Consider the following 14,150-nt stretch of genomic DNA (forward strand, 5'->3'; position numbering starts at 1 on the left):
AGAACGCTATAGTCGAGTCCCTCGACTATCAGATACCCGCTCTTCAGCTAAAGGGACAAAATAAACAAGGTCTTTGTGACATAGGGATCATCGAATTCCTTCGACCACCTTTTGATAAATGCTTTATTTACCATAGTAGTAATGTGATCAGAAAATTTAAGTTTAGGATCCATATAGACTCCTAGGTCGTCAGCATGCGTTATCCTATCTAACACACAACCACTCAAAGTATAAGTTGAATAGTGAGGGCTGACACGAAAAAAGGTCATCAAATTTAATTCATTATCCATGCACCATGTTTAAAGTGCATTGAGACCAGATTGCAAAGCATAACTTTGTGCGGGGTCATTATATTGCAGGCACAACTTACATAATCATCTGCGTAAATAAGTACACGTGACTTCGTTAAGACTAATGGAAGGTCATTAATTAATAACGTAACCAGGAGCGCGCCAAGATGACTTCCTTGTGGTACATCGGACGTAACTCGGATTAGGGATGAAAAAGAGTTTTTAACAAGGAAGGAAGTTAACTGCGGCAAGCCGAAGTTTGTATACCCTTGCAGTTAAAATTATTAAATTTAAAAATACAAAAAATGAATGTCAGAAGACACCGAAGCTATAATATGTTTCATATTATTTTCCCACCAATTTTCCGTTCGTTCCTATAGCAGCTATAGTCGTCCAATTTTGATAAAATTAAATTCGAAATTCAGAAGTAATTAAAAAATGTTATTTCCAAGCGTAGGAGGTTATATGTTAAAAAACACCGAAGCTATAATTTGTTTCATATTATTTTACCACCAATTTTCCGATCGTCCGATTTCGATAATATTTAATACGAATTTACAAAACTAATTAAAAATGTTATTTCCAAGCTTAGGAGGTTATATGTTAAAAAAAACCAACGATATTTATTTTTTTTACATTTTTTTTCCGATTATTCCTATGGGAGCTATAAGATATGGTTGTCCGATCCGGCTGGTTCCGATTTTTATACTACCTGCAAAAGATATAAGACTTTTGGGAAAGTTTCAGCCCGATAGCTTTAAAACTGAGAGACTAGTTTGCGTAGAAACGGACGGACAGACGGACATGGCTAGATCGACTCGTCTAGTCATGCTGATCAAGAATATATATACTTTATGGGGTCGGAAACGTCTCCTTCACAGCGTTGCAAACTTATGACTAAAATCCATATAGCCTCTGCCAGGGTATAAAAATGACCCTTTGAGTCCTGTCATTCAAATAACTTACGATCCACCTAAAAGAACACCTGGAAACCCTAAAAGGTCCAATTTCCGGACTAGAGTTGGGTGATTTACAGAATCAAACGCCTTACTGAAATCAGTGTAAACCAAAAATAAAAGTAACTGCAAAAAGAATTTTTTCAAAAATCATTTTGCTTATATTTTTTATGATTTTTTGAAGGTGACAATGTCGGAAAAAATTTGAATGAAAAAGATAAAAATATGGCTAAAATTCCTTCTAATCAATGTTAAAAATTTCAAAAACTGGTTTTGGATTTCATTTTATTTTTACAATTAAATTATTAAAATTTATTAAGCCAACAGAGATAATAATGTTTTGTGATAATATCCCATGAATAATAAAACATAATTCATATTTGCATACTTTCAAAAATATTTATTTCAGAAAATTATTCATTAATCGCATTCAAATATATTTCATAATATTAATATTATTAATATTAAATGATATTGCACCATATCTATTTTTATACCCGTTATTCGTAGAGTAAAAGGGTATACTAGATTCGTCGGAAAGTATGTAACAGGCAGAAGGAAGCGTTTCCGACCCCATAAAGTATTTATATTCTTGATCAGGATCACTAGCCAAATCGATCTAGCCATGTCCGCCTGTCTGTCCGAATGAACGCTGAGATCTCGGAAACTATAAGAGCTGGCAATTGAGATTCGGCATTCAGATTCCTGAGGTTCTTACGCAGCGCAAGTTTGTTTCAGCAGAGTGCCACGCCCACTCTAACGCCCACAAACCGCCCAAAACTGTGGCTCCTACAGTTTTGATGCTAGAGTAAATATTTTAACTGAAATGTATGGTTCTCATCAATACCTATCGATTGACCCAAAAAAAAGTTTGACACGCCCACTTTAACGCCCACAAACTACAAAAAAATTGTAAGTATGAAAGTGGATATCTCGGAAACTATAAAAGATAGAGAACTGGGATCTCAGATTTAAATTCCGTTGCCTTGGGCGCAGCACAAGTTTATAACGCGAATGTGCCACGCCCACTCTAACGCCCACAAGCCGCACAAGCCTGTGGCGCCCACAATTTTCACGCTAGATAAAAAATTTAACTGAAATGTATTGGTCTCGTTTATACCTATCAATTGATCCAAAAAAAAAATTGCCACGCCCACTCTAACGCCCATAACGCTTAAATCTGTCTACCGCCGGTAGGAGGCGCATTTCGATCTCGCTTTGCTGCTTGCATATCTCCATTGCTCTTTGGTCCCTTTAGCTGTGTAACGGGAATCTGATAGTCGAGGTACTCGACTATAGCGTTCTTCCTTGTTAAGATTAAATATTAAGAATAAAAATTCTGTACCACTCCTCGTACTTAATGATGATCATTATAAAATTATCATTATCAACAACTATCATATCAAATACAATTAAATTTATGCATACTCATATAACAACAGTTCCTACTATCGATATATATTGGCCAACAATCTTACTTTGCCTGTGATTTCCGGTTTCTTATGTATTCTCCTTCTCACTTTGACACAATGTGGAATGGTTTTACTTAAACCAATCGCATGGGTTGGGAGATAGGGAGGGTGGTTTGATCCTTGGAGATAAATTACCTGCTCTATTCTAGGTTCTGTCTTTTCCTGGTTGATGAGATTACAAACCTTAAACAGTACAAAATTTGAACCGAAAGTCTAAAGATGTCTGAAATCAACAGCCAAATCAACCACTGTGACTTTCAAATAAATGAAGATTTGTTGACTGAGATACGAATCTTTAAGGAAATTTTAAAAGTTTCCAAGGAGTCGCGACGGGAATTCGGTAGTATCTATTATGATACTATAGAAGAGTTGGACATCCAGAAATGACGCTTTGTGAATTTGCAGAGCGACAACAACATCGAGTCTGTTTCGTACGCCCTCCACAAAGACAGATTCACATAGATCCCAAGATAGCAGATATCAAGAAACAGTAATCCTAGGTGGGAACACCTAGCTTATTTGACCCATACCGGCAGCCAAGTAAAAGCTGTAGTCTGGTATAAAAGACCGACTTTCCCTAAGGTAGTCGCCTAGGGAGACTTCTGCCACCAGGACCAGCCACCATATCCAACAGTCCTTAAGGAGGACACAAATAGCCGCTCGAAAGAATCTTATGTGTCGGACCAGAGTCACCATTGTCATCAAAGAACGTGGAAAGGTTCAACAATGAGGACGACACCCGACATGCTATGATGTTTGTGGAGGCAGTACCCGTGATCTCCATGCTCCTGAAATTTGTTCAGCTGTAGAAGCCATCCGTTCAGAGGCGTAGCGACCAATAGCATACGTCGTAGAAAGTAGTGATTTATATTGATTTAATGTGTTAATCCAGCCAACCAAAGCTAAAGTTAACTTATGCATAAACAAAGACCAATATCCTCAAATAATACAATTTGAGAACAAGTGAAAATAAAAAAAAAAAACATTGGAAGCAATCAAACATGCACTGAAATACATTTAAATCAACCGAATCAATAGACAAAGTGCGAATCACGATGAACAGCCGTTGAAGAAGTCGCATGCCTCTGGCATAATATATCTATATATTTTGGGTTTAAACGAATTGGTATACTTAAGAACAGCCGTATTTTGGTGCAATATAATATTTTCCAAATCCCAGGATCCGGAGCATCGAGATCTCATCACCCAGGACTTAAAGAGGGGGTAAGGTTGTCGGAACACGGTTCCTTTCTTATAAGCATAGATATATAAATATTCGTGCAGTATCCTATAGTTTTATAGACTACTATAAACTTTTTTCGCGGCGATTATCAGCCTTGTTGTTGTATGTACAATTGCAAGAGCTCTTTGAGCGACGTTTGTAGTCGTGAATAGTCAGCATTTTGCTGATGTGTGCACCTTCACAGGTGGTAAATTCGATACTCTCCGCTAACAGAATAATTGTCAATTAAATGAATTCCATATGCATTAGCCTATTATTACTCATCCACGGCGGACGTCGATATATATTACCTAATAAATTTAATAAAACAATTCGAAACCATGGTGTGCTAGAATTCTAACAAGGGGGGGTGTGCTGACGCGAGGTCAAGAACAATGACATAACTTTCGACGGACAACCTTGACAATAGGGGATCGTATTGCGCGGCCCGCGACGATCCATTGGCACACGAATGTGTGAAGGGGAGGGAATTTGGCCAAAACACAGCCCGATCGTATTGCGATCAAGCGACAGCTAAGCTTGTGGGGCAGTGTGGACTGACGACTCACGAATTTTATGGACTAATAATATTTTCCAGGCACTTTAAATATTTATTCTCGTTGTGTTGGAGAGGAGAGAGGCTTACCAAGATCCCACGACCCGAATGCGATGTAGCTTATGCTGGCAAATGGTGCCTGAACATCGGACGCCTCTCCCTTTGCCCAAGTCCCTGTCAGGACTCGGGCACTAATATGCCCACGTAACAGGTCATTATTTTTAATCTTATTATTTTTAATCTTATTAATAGATATGATGCAATATCATTTAATATTAATAATTGGGAAACTCTTTTGATAAATCTAAAAAAATTTAAGATATATTATGAAAAATATTTGAATGCGAATAATTAATAATTTTCTGAAATAAATAATTTTGAAAATATGCAAATAAGAATTATGTTTTATTATTCATGGGATATTATCACAAAACATTATTATCTCTGTTGGCTTAATAATTTTTAATAATTTAATTATAAGAATAAAATGAACTCCAAAACCAGTTTTTGAAATTTTTTAACATTGATTAGAAGGAAAGAGACGGAAATAAATTGTGCATTAAGATACCTTGAAAGTCAGTTCTATGAGGTTGTAAACCAGTGTCTGAATGGTATGGAGTTGTCAGCCATCTTGTTAAAAATTGGTATTCACCTGCAAATATTTAACTGTTCTCCAGGTATTGTAGATGGTAAATTGAATTGTAGGTAAATTTTTAGTCTTTTTAGAGTCTGATATCTTTGATTATATTCTGCTAGTTACATGTTATGAGTTAATATCTGGGAATTGGGGTGCTCAATAATCCCATAAAATGATAAAAGTTTAACAACCTACTGTTAGGAAAATATCAGAAATATAACGAAAATAAAGTAAAGGATGCCATTAAAGAGGGAGGTCAGAACCAGTTTCAAAATTGTGAACATTGCTTAGAAAGGAAAAGGGAAAATCAAAAGAAATGTATAGTGTAGGTAGCTGGGGCACCCAATGGAAAAGTCAAATCTGTTACAGTGGTGGGTGTGGCTAGGGGTTGAAACATGCATTAAAATTCCTGTTTACATGATGGATAAAGGATGTTAGTTAGAGAAGGATGGAAATATCTTAAATATGAATTACAAGTACAGTTCTACGTTGCGGAGGTTGGTCGGGGTTGGCAAACCATAATTATTAAGTAGCAAGTGAGCAACATATATCACCGGCGGGGAATTAGAGGGATCCAAAAGATCAATTTTATGAGAGAAGAATAATACTGTTTTTAGTAAATTAAATAGGCACGTGAAAACTCATTTCTCAATTAGTTAGAGAATATCAAACAACTAGTTTTGTCAAGCATTTTTATGGAAAATCAAAGTATTGAATTAATATATTTATTTCTAATTATCCAAATAGAAAAAATGTTCTTTTTTTTTTTGGTCAAGGGATAATATTCCATGAATTTTTTCCATTACCTTGACTTTTGCGCCTGCGTCGAGACATTTTAGCAATCCTTTATAAGATCACTATTTGTATTGTCGGTAACAGTTATAAATGGTTCGCAAATAAAAAAGACTTCCCAATTATATTTTGTATAACGTTTTTATGAAGGGATAATATTCCATGAATGTTTTCCATTACCTTGACTTTTGCGCCTGCGTCGAGACATTTTAGCAATCCTTTATAACACCACTATTTGTATTGTTGGTAACAGTTATAAATGGTTCGCAAATAAAAAATACTTTCCCAATTATATTTTCTATGACTTTTTTATGAAGAGATAATATTCCATGAATTTTTCCATTACCTTGATCTTTGCGCCTGCGTCGAGGCATTTTAGCAATCCTGTACCCCACCACCTTTTTTTTATTGAGGCTAACCAACTTGACTCTGGGGTTATGGTACGTTTAGCAATGGGTGGTTTGCTTAATGGGATTTAAATTATCGGTCAAAAATTTATAAGTGAAAGTCACAGACATTTTGGACAAAGGATACAATTGGTCATTAAGGTGTGGGTACCCACATTTGTTATGGTGATAGAAAATGGGATAATCACAGTGTTTTTGTTTTTCCACAATTATGCCGGAGCGATTGCAATTACTTTCCCAATTATAGTTAGTTTCAAATCACTTTTTTTTTTGGACATTCATATATTTTGTTCTTTCTAGACATTTTATTGTAGCTAATAACTATAGTTATGGCTAGCTATCGTATTTAAGGATACATTTATTATACCTATAATCTTCAGATATTTTGGTTGTGCGTTCTTTCTCACGTACACAGCAAACACATTGAAAATCAGAGTGTAAGTTTTTACTTCACATCGAAAGTCGTCTAGTGATCAAGAATTTCATTCTTAACAACAGACTATAACAGCTCGTAGAAGTTAATAACAACTAGTAACCAGCTAATAACAATTAGTAAACATCAAGTAAACAGATATTAAACAGCTAGAATCCAGCTTATAACATCTAGTAAACAATTGGATACATTTACTAAACATATAGAAACCAGATACTAAACAGCTAGTAACCAGCTAATAGCATCTAGTAAACAACTTGTTTACATCTACTAAACTTATAGTACCCAGCTAATAACAACTAGTAAGCAACTAGTAGACATCTGCTTAGTAGATCTAGTAATCAAAGTCCAAACAGCTCAACCGCCATCATGAAAAACGAAAACCAGATGAGTATTGTAATTAAAGAGTTTATTAAACTTATTCAAAATCTTAGACAATGATGCCTAACTCATAAAAATAGTATGCAAATAGAATAGAACTAGAAAACTAGAACTAGAAAAATAGTTGGCAATAAAAACAGATATTACCAGGTCCCAACACCTCTATCATAAACTTGAGTCAGAAATTAAACTAAAAGACGCTCCTATGTTATGTAATGATGCCTTCAAAATATGTTATAAAGTTAATATGGGATAGAACTAATGAATGCTTTAAAAATAATCCAACATCTGAGAAACATTAAATTGTGAGAATTATTTTACATCTATTTATGGGAACCAAGCGAAAATCTGCGTTTGGAACGAAGATTAAAACCCGATATATTTCTTACAGAGGGATGGAGTCAGAAAATTAATTATATACATATATATATAATATATAATGTATTATGAATTTAATGAAATATGCTTACAATAATAAAATATATAAAAAATACAATCCTACAAAATTTGTTTTTGACAGTAATTAAAACTACAGGTACAAATGAAGGGAAAGTATTTTATTCAATGAGGTCAATGGTCTTGAGATGTATGATCTTATCAGTCGTCCTGCGCATTGGGTCTTGGGCATGTACCTTGATGACGGTCAGGTAATGATAGTTCACGGCAAGTGTGCTTGGCTAACACATCTGAGAAACATAAACTTGCGTGCTTTGATAATTCTTAACAAGAGACAATAACAACTCATAACACTTGTTAACAGTTAGTTACCATCTAAAACCAAGTAATTTACAGATACTATACAGATAGTAACCTACTACCCAAAAAATTTTTTATATCTCTGGATTATCTTCAAAGCAATATCTATTAAATTCTGGATGAAGCAGTGGAGACGAATTTTCTACGGGACTCCCCTTCAACTTTTCTGTACCATTAAAAAATTTGTTGGAATTTGCTGAGGATTATAAAACAGTTTCGTTAAAATGTAAACATGAACTAGTGTTGATGCTAACTAAGAATCTTGGCGATGTGTTTAAACAAATTAGAAATGAACAAAACTTTTAAACTGGAAATGACTAATATAACCTGGAAAATTCCCCACGTAACTCCGAGCGATTTTTCAAAAATTAGGATGTACGATATTATTAAAAGTGGTGTAAACCTACAAACCGCAATCCGGATTTGGTATTCATATGCTAACCCCACATTGGGGTATGGGAGTCAACACAGCTGAAATGTGAAATTGTCGGCTAAAGCCTAGTACTCACATCGACGAAAACCGCGAGCTAACCATAGGAGTGAGCGAGAGGCAAATACGCGGTTAACATTTTTCGTCGGGTCTGTTTTTCAGCGCGGTACTCAGATGAGCTAAGGAATTACCAGAAAAAATACCAGATTTTGCGAGTGAATTTTGATGAACGCCGTTAGCCGCGGCCCAAATAATAAGAAATTGAACTATAAGAATTCACACAATTTATTTATGTGTGTGATTTCCTGGAAGCGTCACACTATTTCGTCAGAATCCAGATTTCACGTGTTGTCTCTTGTATTCGTCCTGTGGTCCTCCCACAGCATGTATAATGTGCTCGGCGCAATACTACACTTCCCACCAACTCACAAACCAAGTTAAATACACTTTATGTATAGTTTTAGACATATATTTTAATTTCCTTGGATCACGTCTTGTCACTTCAAAATTATGCGGAATAAGTGAGAGCTGAACCAGCTCATCGGAACCAAAAACGATATTAGTGTTACCAGTAGTGAGCAGAATACTTTTGCTTATACGATATTCTTAACGATATGAAGTAATGTCGTATTCCAACACACCTCCTCAAAAGTCTGATGCTCATGATTTATAAATTTAAAGTTTAATAAAAAATTTGAAATTTGAATTGGCAAGACAAGATATTTCTGGGAGTGCACATTGACCCAACATTTGTTGCTTGAATTGGGGAAACCCAGTAAAACCCAATTAGGTCAATCTTAAAATTAATACAAAGAAAAATGAATATTCAAAATGACAAAATGATGTGATGCAAAATTAACATACAAAACAATTAAAGGCAATTTCGGGAAGTAATCTTATAAATTTGAAAATTATAAACTAGTTAGGAATATCTTCTGTTTCCAAACTTAATAACTAGAAAATATAACAGATTTTAAATTCAATAACATAGTTTCAAAAAATTATTCTTTTAAATGATAAATTAAATTATGTCTTCAACTTTTATGTAAGTATATAAAAAAAAATTGTCGTCTGCATCCATCAATCGGTTAAGCCAAGACGCTGTATTAGTTGTGCGAAGCGTGGAGCTGGGAGTGGTTTTGTTAATATATCCGCCAGTTGATTATCTGTAGAAATATACTCAAGTTTTATTAGTTTATTTTCAACTTGTTCACGTGAAAAATGATATTTGATGTCTATATGTTTTGAACGTTTGTGGCAAGAGGGGTTGTTGGCGATACTAATACAGCCCTGATTATCTTCAAAAATTGTAATAGGTTTCTTTAGATTTATGTTCAAACTTTCTAGTAAAGATTTTAACCATAGGCCTTCCCTTACAGCCTCAAACAATGCCATATATTCGGCTTCGGTTGATGATGCTGCCACTGAATTCTGTTTTCTAGTACTCCAACAAATCAGGTTTGTTTTAAGCATCTTGAAAAGATATCCTGTTGTACTTCTCCTATCCAATTGACTTCCACCCCAATCTGAATCTACATATCCAACAAAGAAGTCGTCATTCTTCTCAGTTTTAGTGAATGTTAGCTTAAAATCAATAGTACCTTTCAGATATCTTAATACCCTTCTTAAGCATAGCCAAAGCTCTTTATTATTTTTCTGACTATACCGACTCAAAAGATTTACAGATATACTGAGATCTGGCCTTGTACATAGCATTACATACATAAGGCATCCAATCAAACTTTGACAAGGAGAATCGCCTCTTTCATCAGAGTCTAATAAATCAAAGTTCAGTTTACTTGGAAGTGGTGAATTTACAGAATTACATTGCTCCATTTTAAATTTTAATAAAATATTTTTGATATAAGCTGATTGGCTTAATTCCACTTTACTTTCTTTTGTGTCTATTTTAATACCAATAAAATACTTAGTTTCCATTAAATCTGTCATTTGAAACTTGCTCATTAAATATGACTTAAATTTATTCATTGTTAAAATGTTTTCTGTACAAATAACCAAGTCATCTACGTATAGCAAAACATATATATTTTTTAAAATAGTCCCTTTATCCAAAATATATATACATCTATCTACAGGTGAATTTTTAAAACCAATATCTTTTAAAGCCTTTTCAAACACTTTAAACCAACATCTAGCCTCCTGCTTAAGACCATAAATTGCTTTATTCAATTTACAAACATGACTGCTATTACAAGACAGTCCTTGAGGAACTCTCATGTATATTTCCTCTTTTAAATCTCCATTTAAAAAAGCAGTTTTTACATCCATATGATGTACTTTAAGGCTATACTGGTTTGAAAAAGACATTATAAGTCTGAAACTTGCAATTCTAGCCACAGGGGCAAATGTTTCGTCGTAATCGATTAAATATTCCTGTGTAAATCTTCGTGCTACAAGTCTGGCTTTATATTTTACTGGTCTACCAAACTCGTTCTGTTTTATTGTAAATAACCATTTACAGTCGACTATGTTTTTGTTTTCAGGTCTTTCTACCAGTGACCATGTTTTGTTAATTTCATGAGAATTAAGCTCATCTTCAATAGCTGCTCTCCACTGTTCTTTATCACTCCTATTATTAATTTCATCAAAAGATATTGGAGCACTACCTGTTAAAGTTTGCGCATTTATAACACAATTTTTAATCATATCTCTATATGACAATTTGGGCTTTTCTTTTAGTCTATTGCTTTTTCGAATTTGAGTATTAGAGTCACTTGGTTCACCTTCAGATAAAACACCAGATATCTCTGGATCGGCATTTTCCACTTCATTCTCCACTTCATTTTCAATTTCACTAGGCTGCACATCTGATACTACCATATCAGAGTTTTTCTGAACCGTTTCACTCTCAATAAGACCAGAGTCTTGAAAAGCAGGTTCAATATTTTCTTCAAGAATGGGAAAATCCATGTTGTTATCAACATCCACAGCTCTAGACATTATCCTGCTTGATTCATTAAACACTACATCTCTTGCAATAACAAATTTGTTATTCTCCACATCCCATACTTTATATCCATTTGGTTCATACCCGACAAGTATACCTTTCCATGATTTGTCATCAAATTTTCTTTTTCTCGTTTTATTGAGAACGTATACTGTCGAACCAAAAACTCTTAAGTACTTCAGGTACGGCTTTTTGCTGTGCCACATTTCAAAAGGTGTCTTTCTGCATTCATGTAATGCACTAGTTGGGCTTCTATTAATAAGGTAGGTGGCTGTTAGCACTGCTTCACCCCAGAAAGTTTTCTGAATCTTGCCCCCTATAACTAAAGCTCGAGCTTTTTCCGTTATAGATATAATCATCCTTTCGGATACACCATTTTGTTGTGGAGTATGTGGAACCGTCAAGTGGTAACTAATTTGAACACAGAACTCTTTCATTTGTCAGCAAGGCCATGAGTGTTCTTGGGTTTATAAAGCGTTGGTCAAAAGAATTTGATGACCCTTATACAACAAAATTATTATTTACCTCCCTTGTCCGTCCTATTTTGGAATATTGTTCTTCGGTTTGGAGTCCACAATATCAAGTGCATATTGACCGTATTGAGTCGGTACAAAAAAAATTTCTTCTTTTTGCCCTTTGTAGTTTGAACTGGGATCAAAACATAAGGCTACCTTCCTATCAGAGTAGATTACTATTGCTTAATTTACCTACCCTTGCAAATCGTAGAACAATGCTTGGTACTATTTTTATGCAAAATCTTATAAGAGGTGATATTGATTCTGTAGAACTTGTAAACCGCCTAACTTTCAATGTTCCTGTTAGACTTACACGATATTATTATCCCCTAAATTTGCCACGATGTATATCTATTTTCTGTCTGCACGAGCCCTTTCGCGTTCTATGTAATAATTATAACAACCTTTATCATTTAATTTGCACTTCAACTTCTATCCCGGTATTAAAAACTAATATTTTAACTCATTTGCTTCTTTCTTAGATGCTTCTTTTATTTTCATTTGTGTCCCGTCTCTATTTGTTTTTTGTATCTTCCTCGCGAACTCGTATTTTTTGCCCAAATTGATAAAAGGGCCCGCGCGTAACAAGCACGTGCTTGGTGTCGTTGGGCCACTTGTTTGTACTGCTCGTAGTGCATCAACGTCCATCAATAATTTCATTCGATAAATACTCCCTACCATTATCAATATAAAGGTTAACTATATTTAAATTAAACAAAGCATGCGTTTTAGCAACATAGTCTTGAAATACACTAAAAACTTCTGACTTATAACTCAACAGGTAAGTTACACAATAATGCGTATACTCATCAATAAAAACTACATAATTCAGCAAATCTGTATCGTCAAACATATTTTTGGTTTTAATTTCTATAAACTTTCCCATACTCAAATGACCTAGCCTCTCATGCCACAAACTATAATTATTATTTTTAGCTGCATTTGCAATACACGCTAGTTTATTAGAAAATAAATTAACCAATGGAACATTTCCAAATATACTTCCATTCATTACAATTATTTTACCTTTTCTAACAGTTACACCTCCTGGGTGAAATACAATGGTAAGGCCTGCCTCCTGCATATTCTTAACTGAGATCAAGTTTTCAGGGATATCAGGACAGTATAAGACATCTTTAAGCTCAATTTTCTCATTTGAATCTGTGTACAGCTTCACTGTTCCTTTCTTAACTGCATAAATGAATACATCGTTCTTGGCAACAGAAATTTTAATAGGTTCATCTAGTTCAGTGATAGTTGTAAACAAACTCTCATTGTTGGCCAAATGGTCTGATGCGCCAGAATCCAATAAGAACCCAATGTTTGGTTGGCTATTTGCGCGTCTCATCATAAATGCGATCCCATTATGATTTCCTTGGCTTTGTGTGGATGTCATCTGCGCCTGTTTGCCATTTCCATGTTTCTCCTTTTCCCTTTTTAGAGCAAAGCAATCATTTTTAATGTGACCACTCTTGCCGCAATGAAAACATATTTTCTGGAACTTTGAAACTCTATTTGTTGCAAATTTGCTACTTTTCTTATAAGAAAATTGAGGCTTACTGTCCTTTTTTATAGCCTGCATAACCTTTAGACTGGTATCTTTACTAATATTTTTTAGCTTGATCTCGTGATCCAACAGACGATTTTTTACAAAGGCCAAGGTTAAATTGTTTTCTGCTAAAGTTTCTATTGCCGTTATAACGCCGTCATACGAAGATGGCAGTGTTAGTAGTAAATGCGAAACCTTGTCCATTTCTTCAACTTTAGCACCTGATGCTAGCAATTCAGCAATGAGTTCGTCAAACAAATTAAAATGGCTTAATAACTGAGAATCGCTCTTAAGTTTTAAAGATAGCAGTTGCTTGCATGTAGACAACTGTGAGGCCAAACTCTTCCTCTCATAGATTGAATCTAAATTTTGGAAAACCTGCTTTGCAGTATCTTCACTTTTAGCAAAGCCTAAAAACGAGTCCCTTAAGTACTCAATGATCACGCTTTTTGCGCATTTCTCCTTTTTCTGCCATTCAACCAAATCTTCTTCTTCTTGGTCTATAACCTTTAACCCATCTTTTTCGTTTAACAATGCCCTTATACGAAATTTCCAGATGGAATATTTTTCTCCATCAAATGGCCTTATATTTCGTTTATTGGTTTTCTCCATTTTTTTGTTTAATATATATAATAAAATGATACTTTTACTTAGCTGCAGTTATGGCGTGGTCTGGGCCCATAACCTATAAGAATACACACAATTTATTTATGTGTGTGTGTGATTTCCTGGAAGCGTCACACTATTTCGTCAGAATCCAGATTTCACGTGTTGTCTCTTGTATTC

This window comes from Drosophila subpulchrella, unplaced genomic scaffold, assembly GCF_014743375.2.
Source record: "Drosophila subpulchrella strain 33 F10 #4 breed RU33 unplaced genomic scaffold, RU_Dsub_v1.1 Primary Assembly Seq31, whole genome shotgun sequence".
Taxonomy (NCBI): Eukaryota; Metazoa; Arthropoda; class Insecta; order Diptera; family Drosophilidae; genus Drosophila; species Drosophila subpulchrella.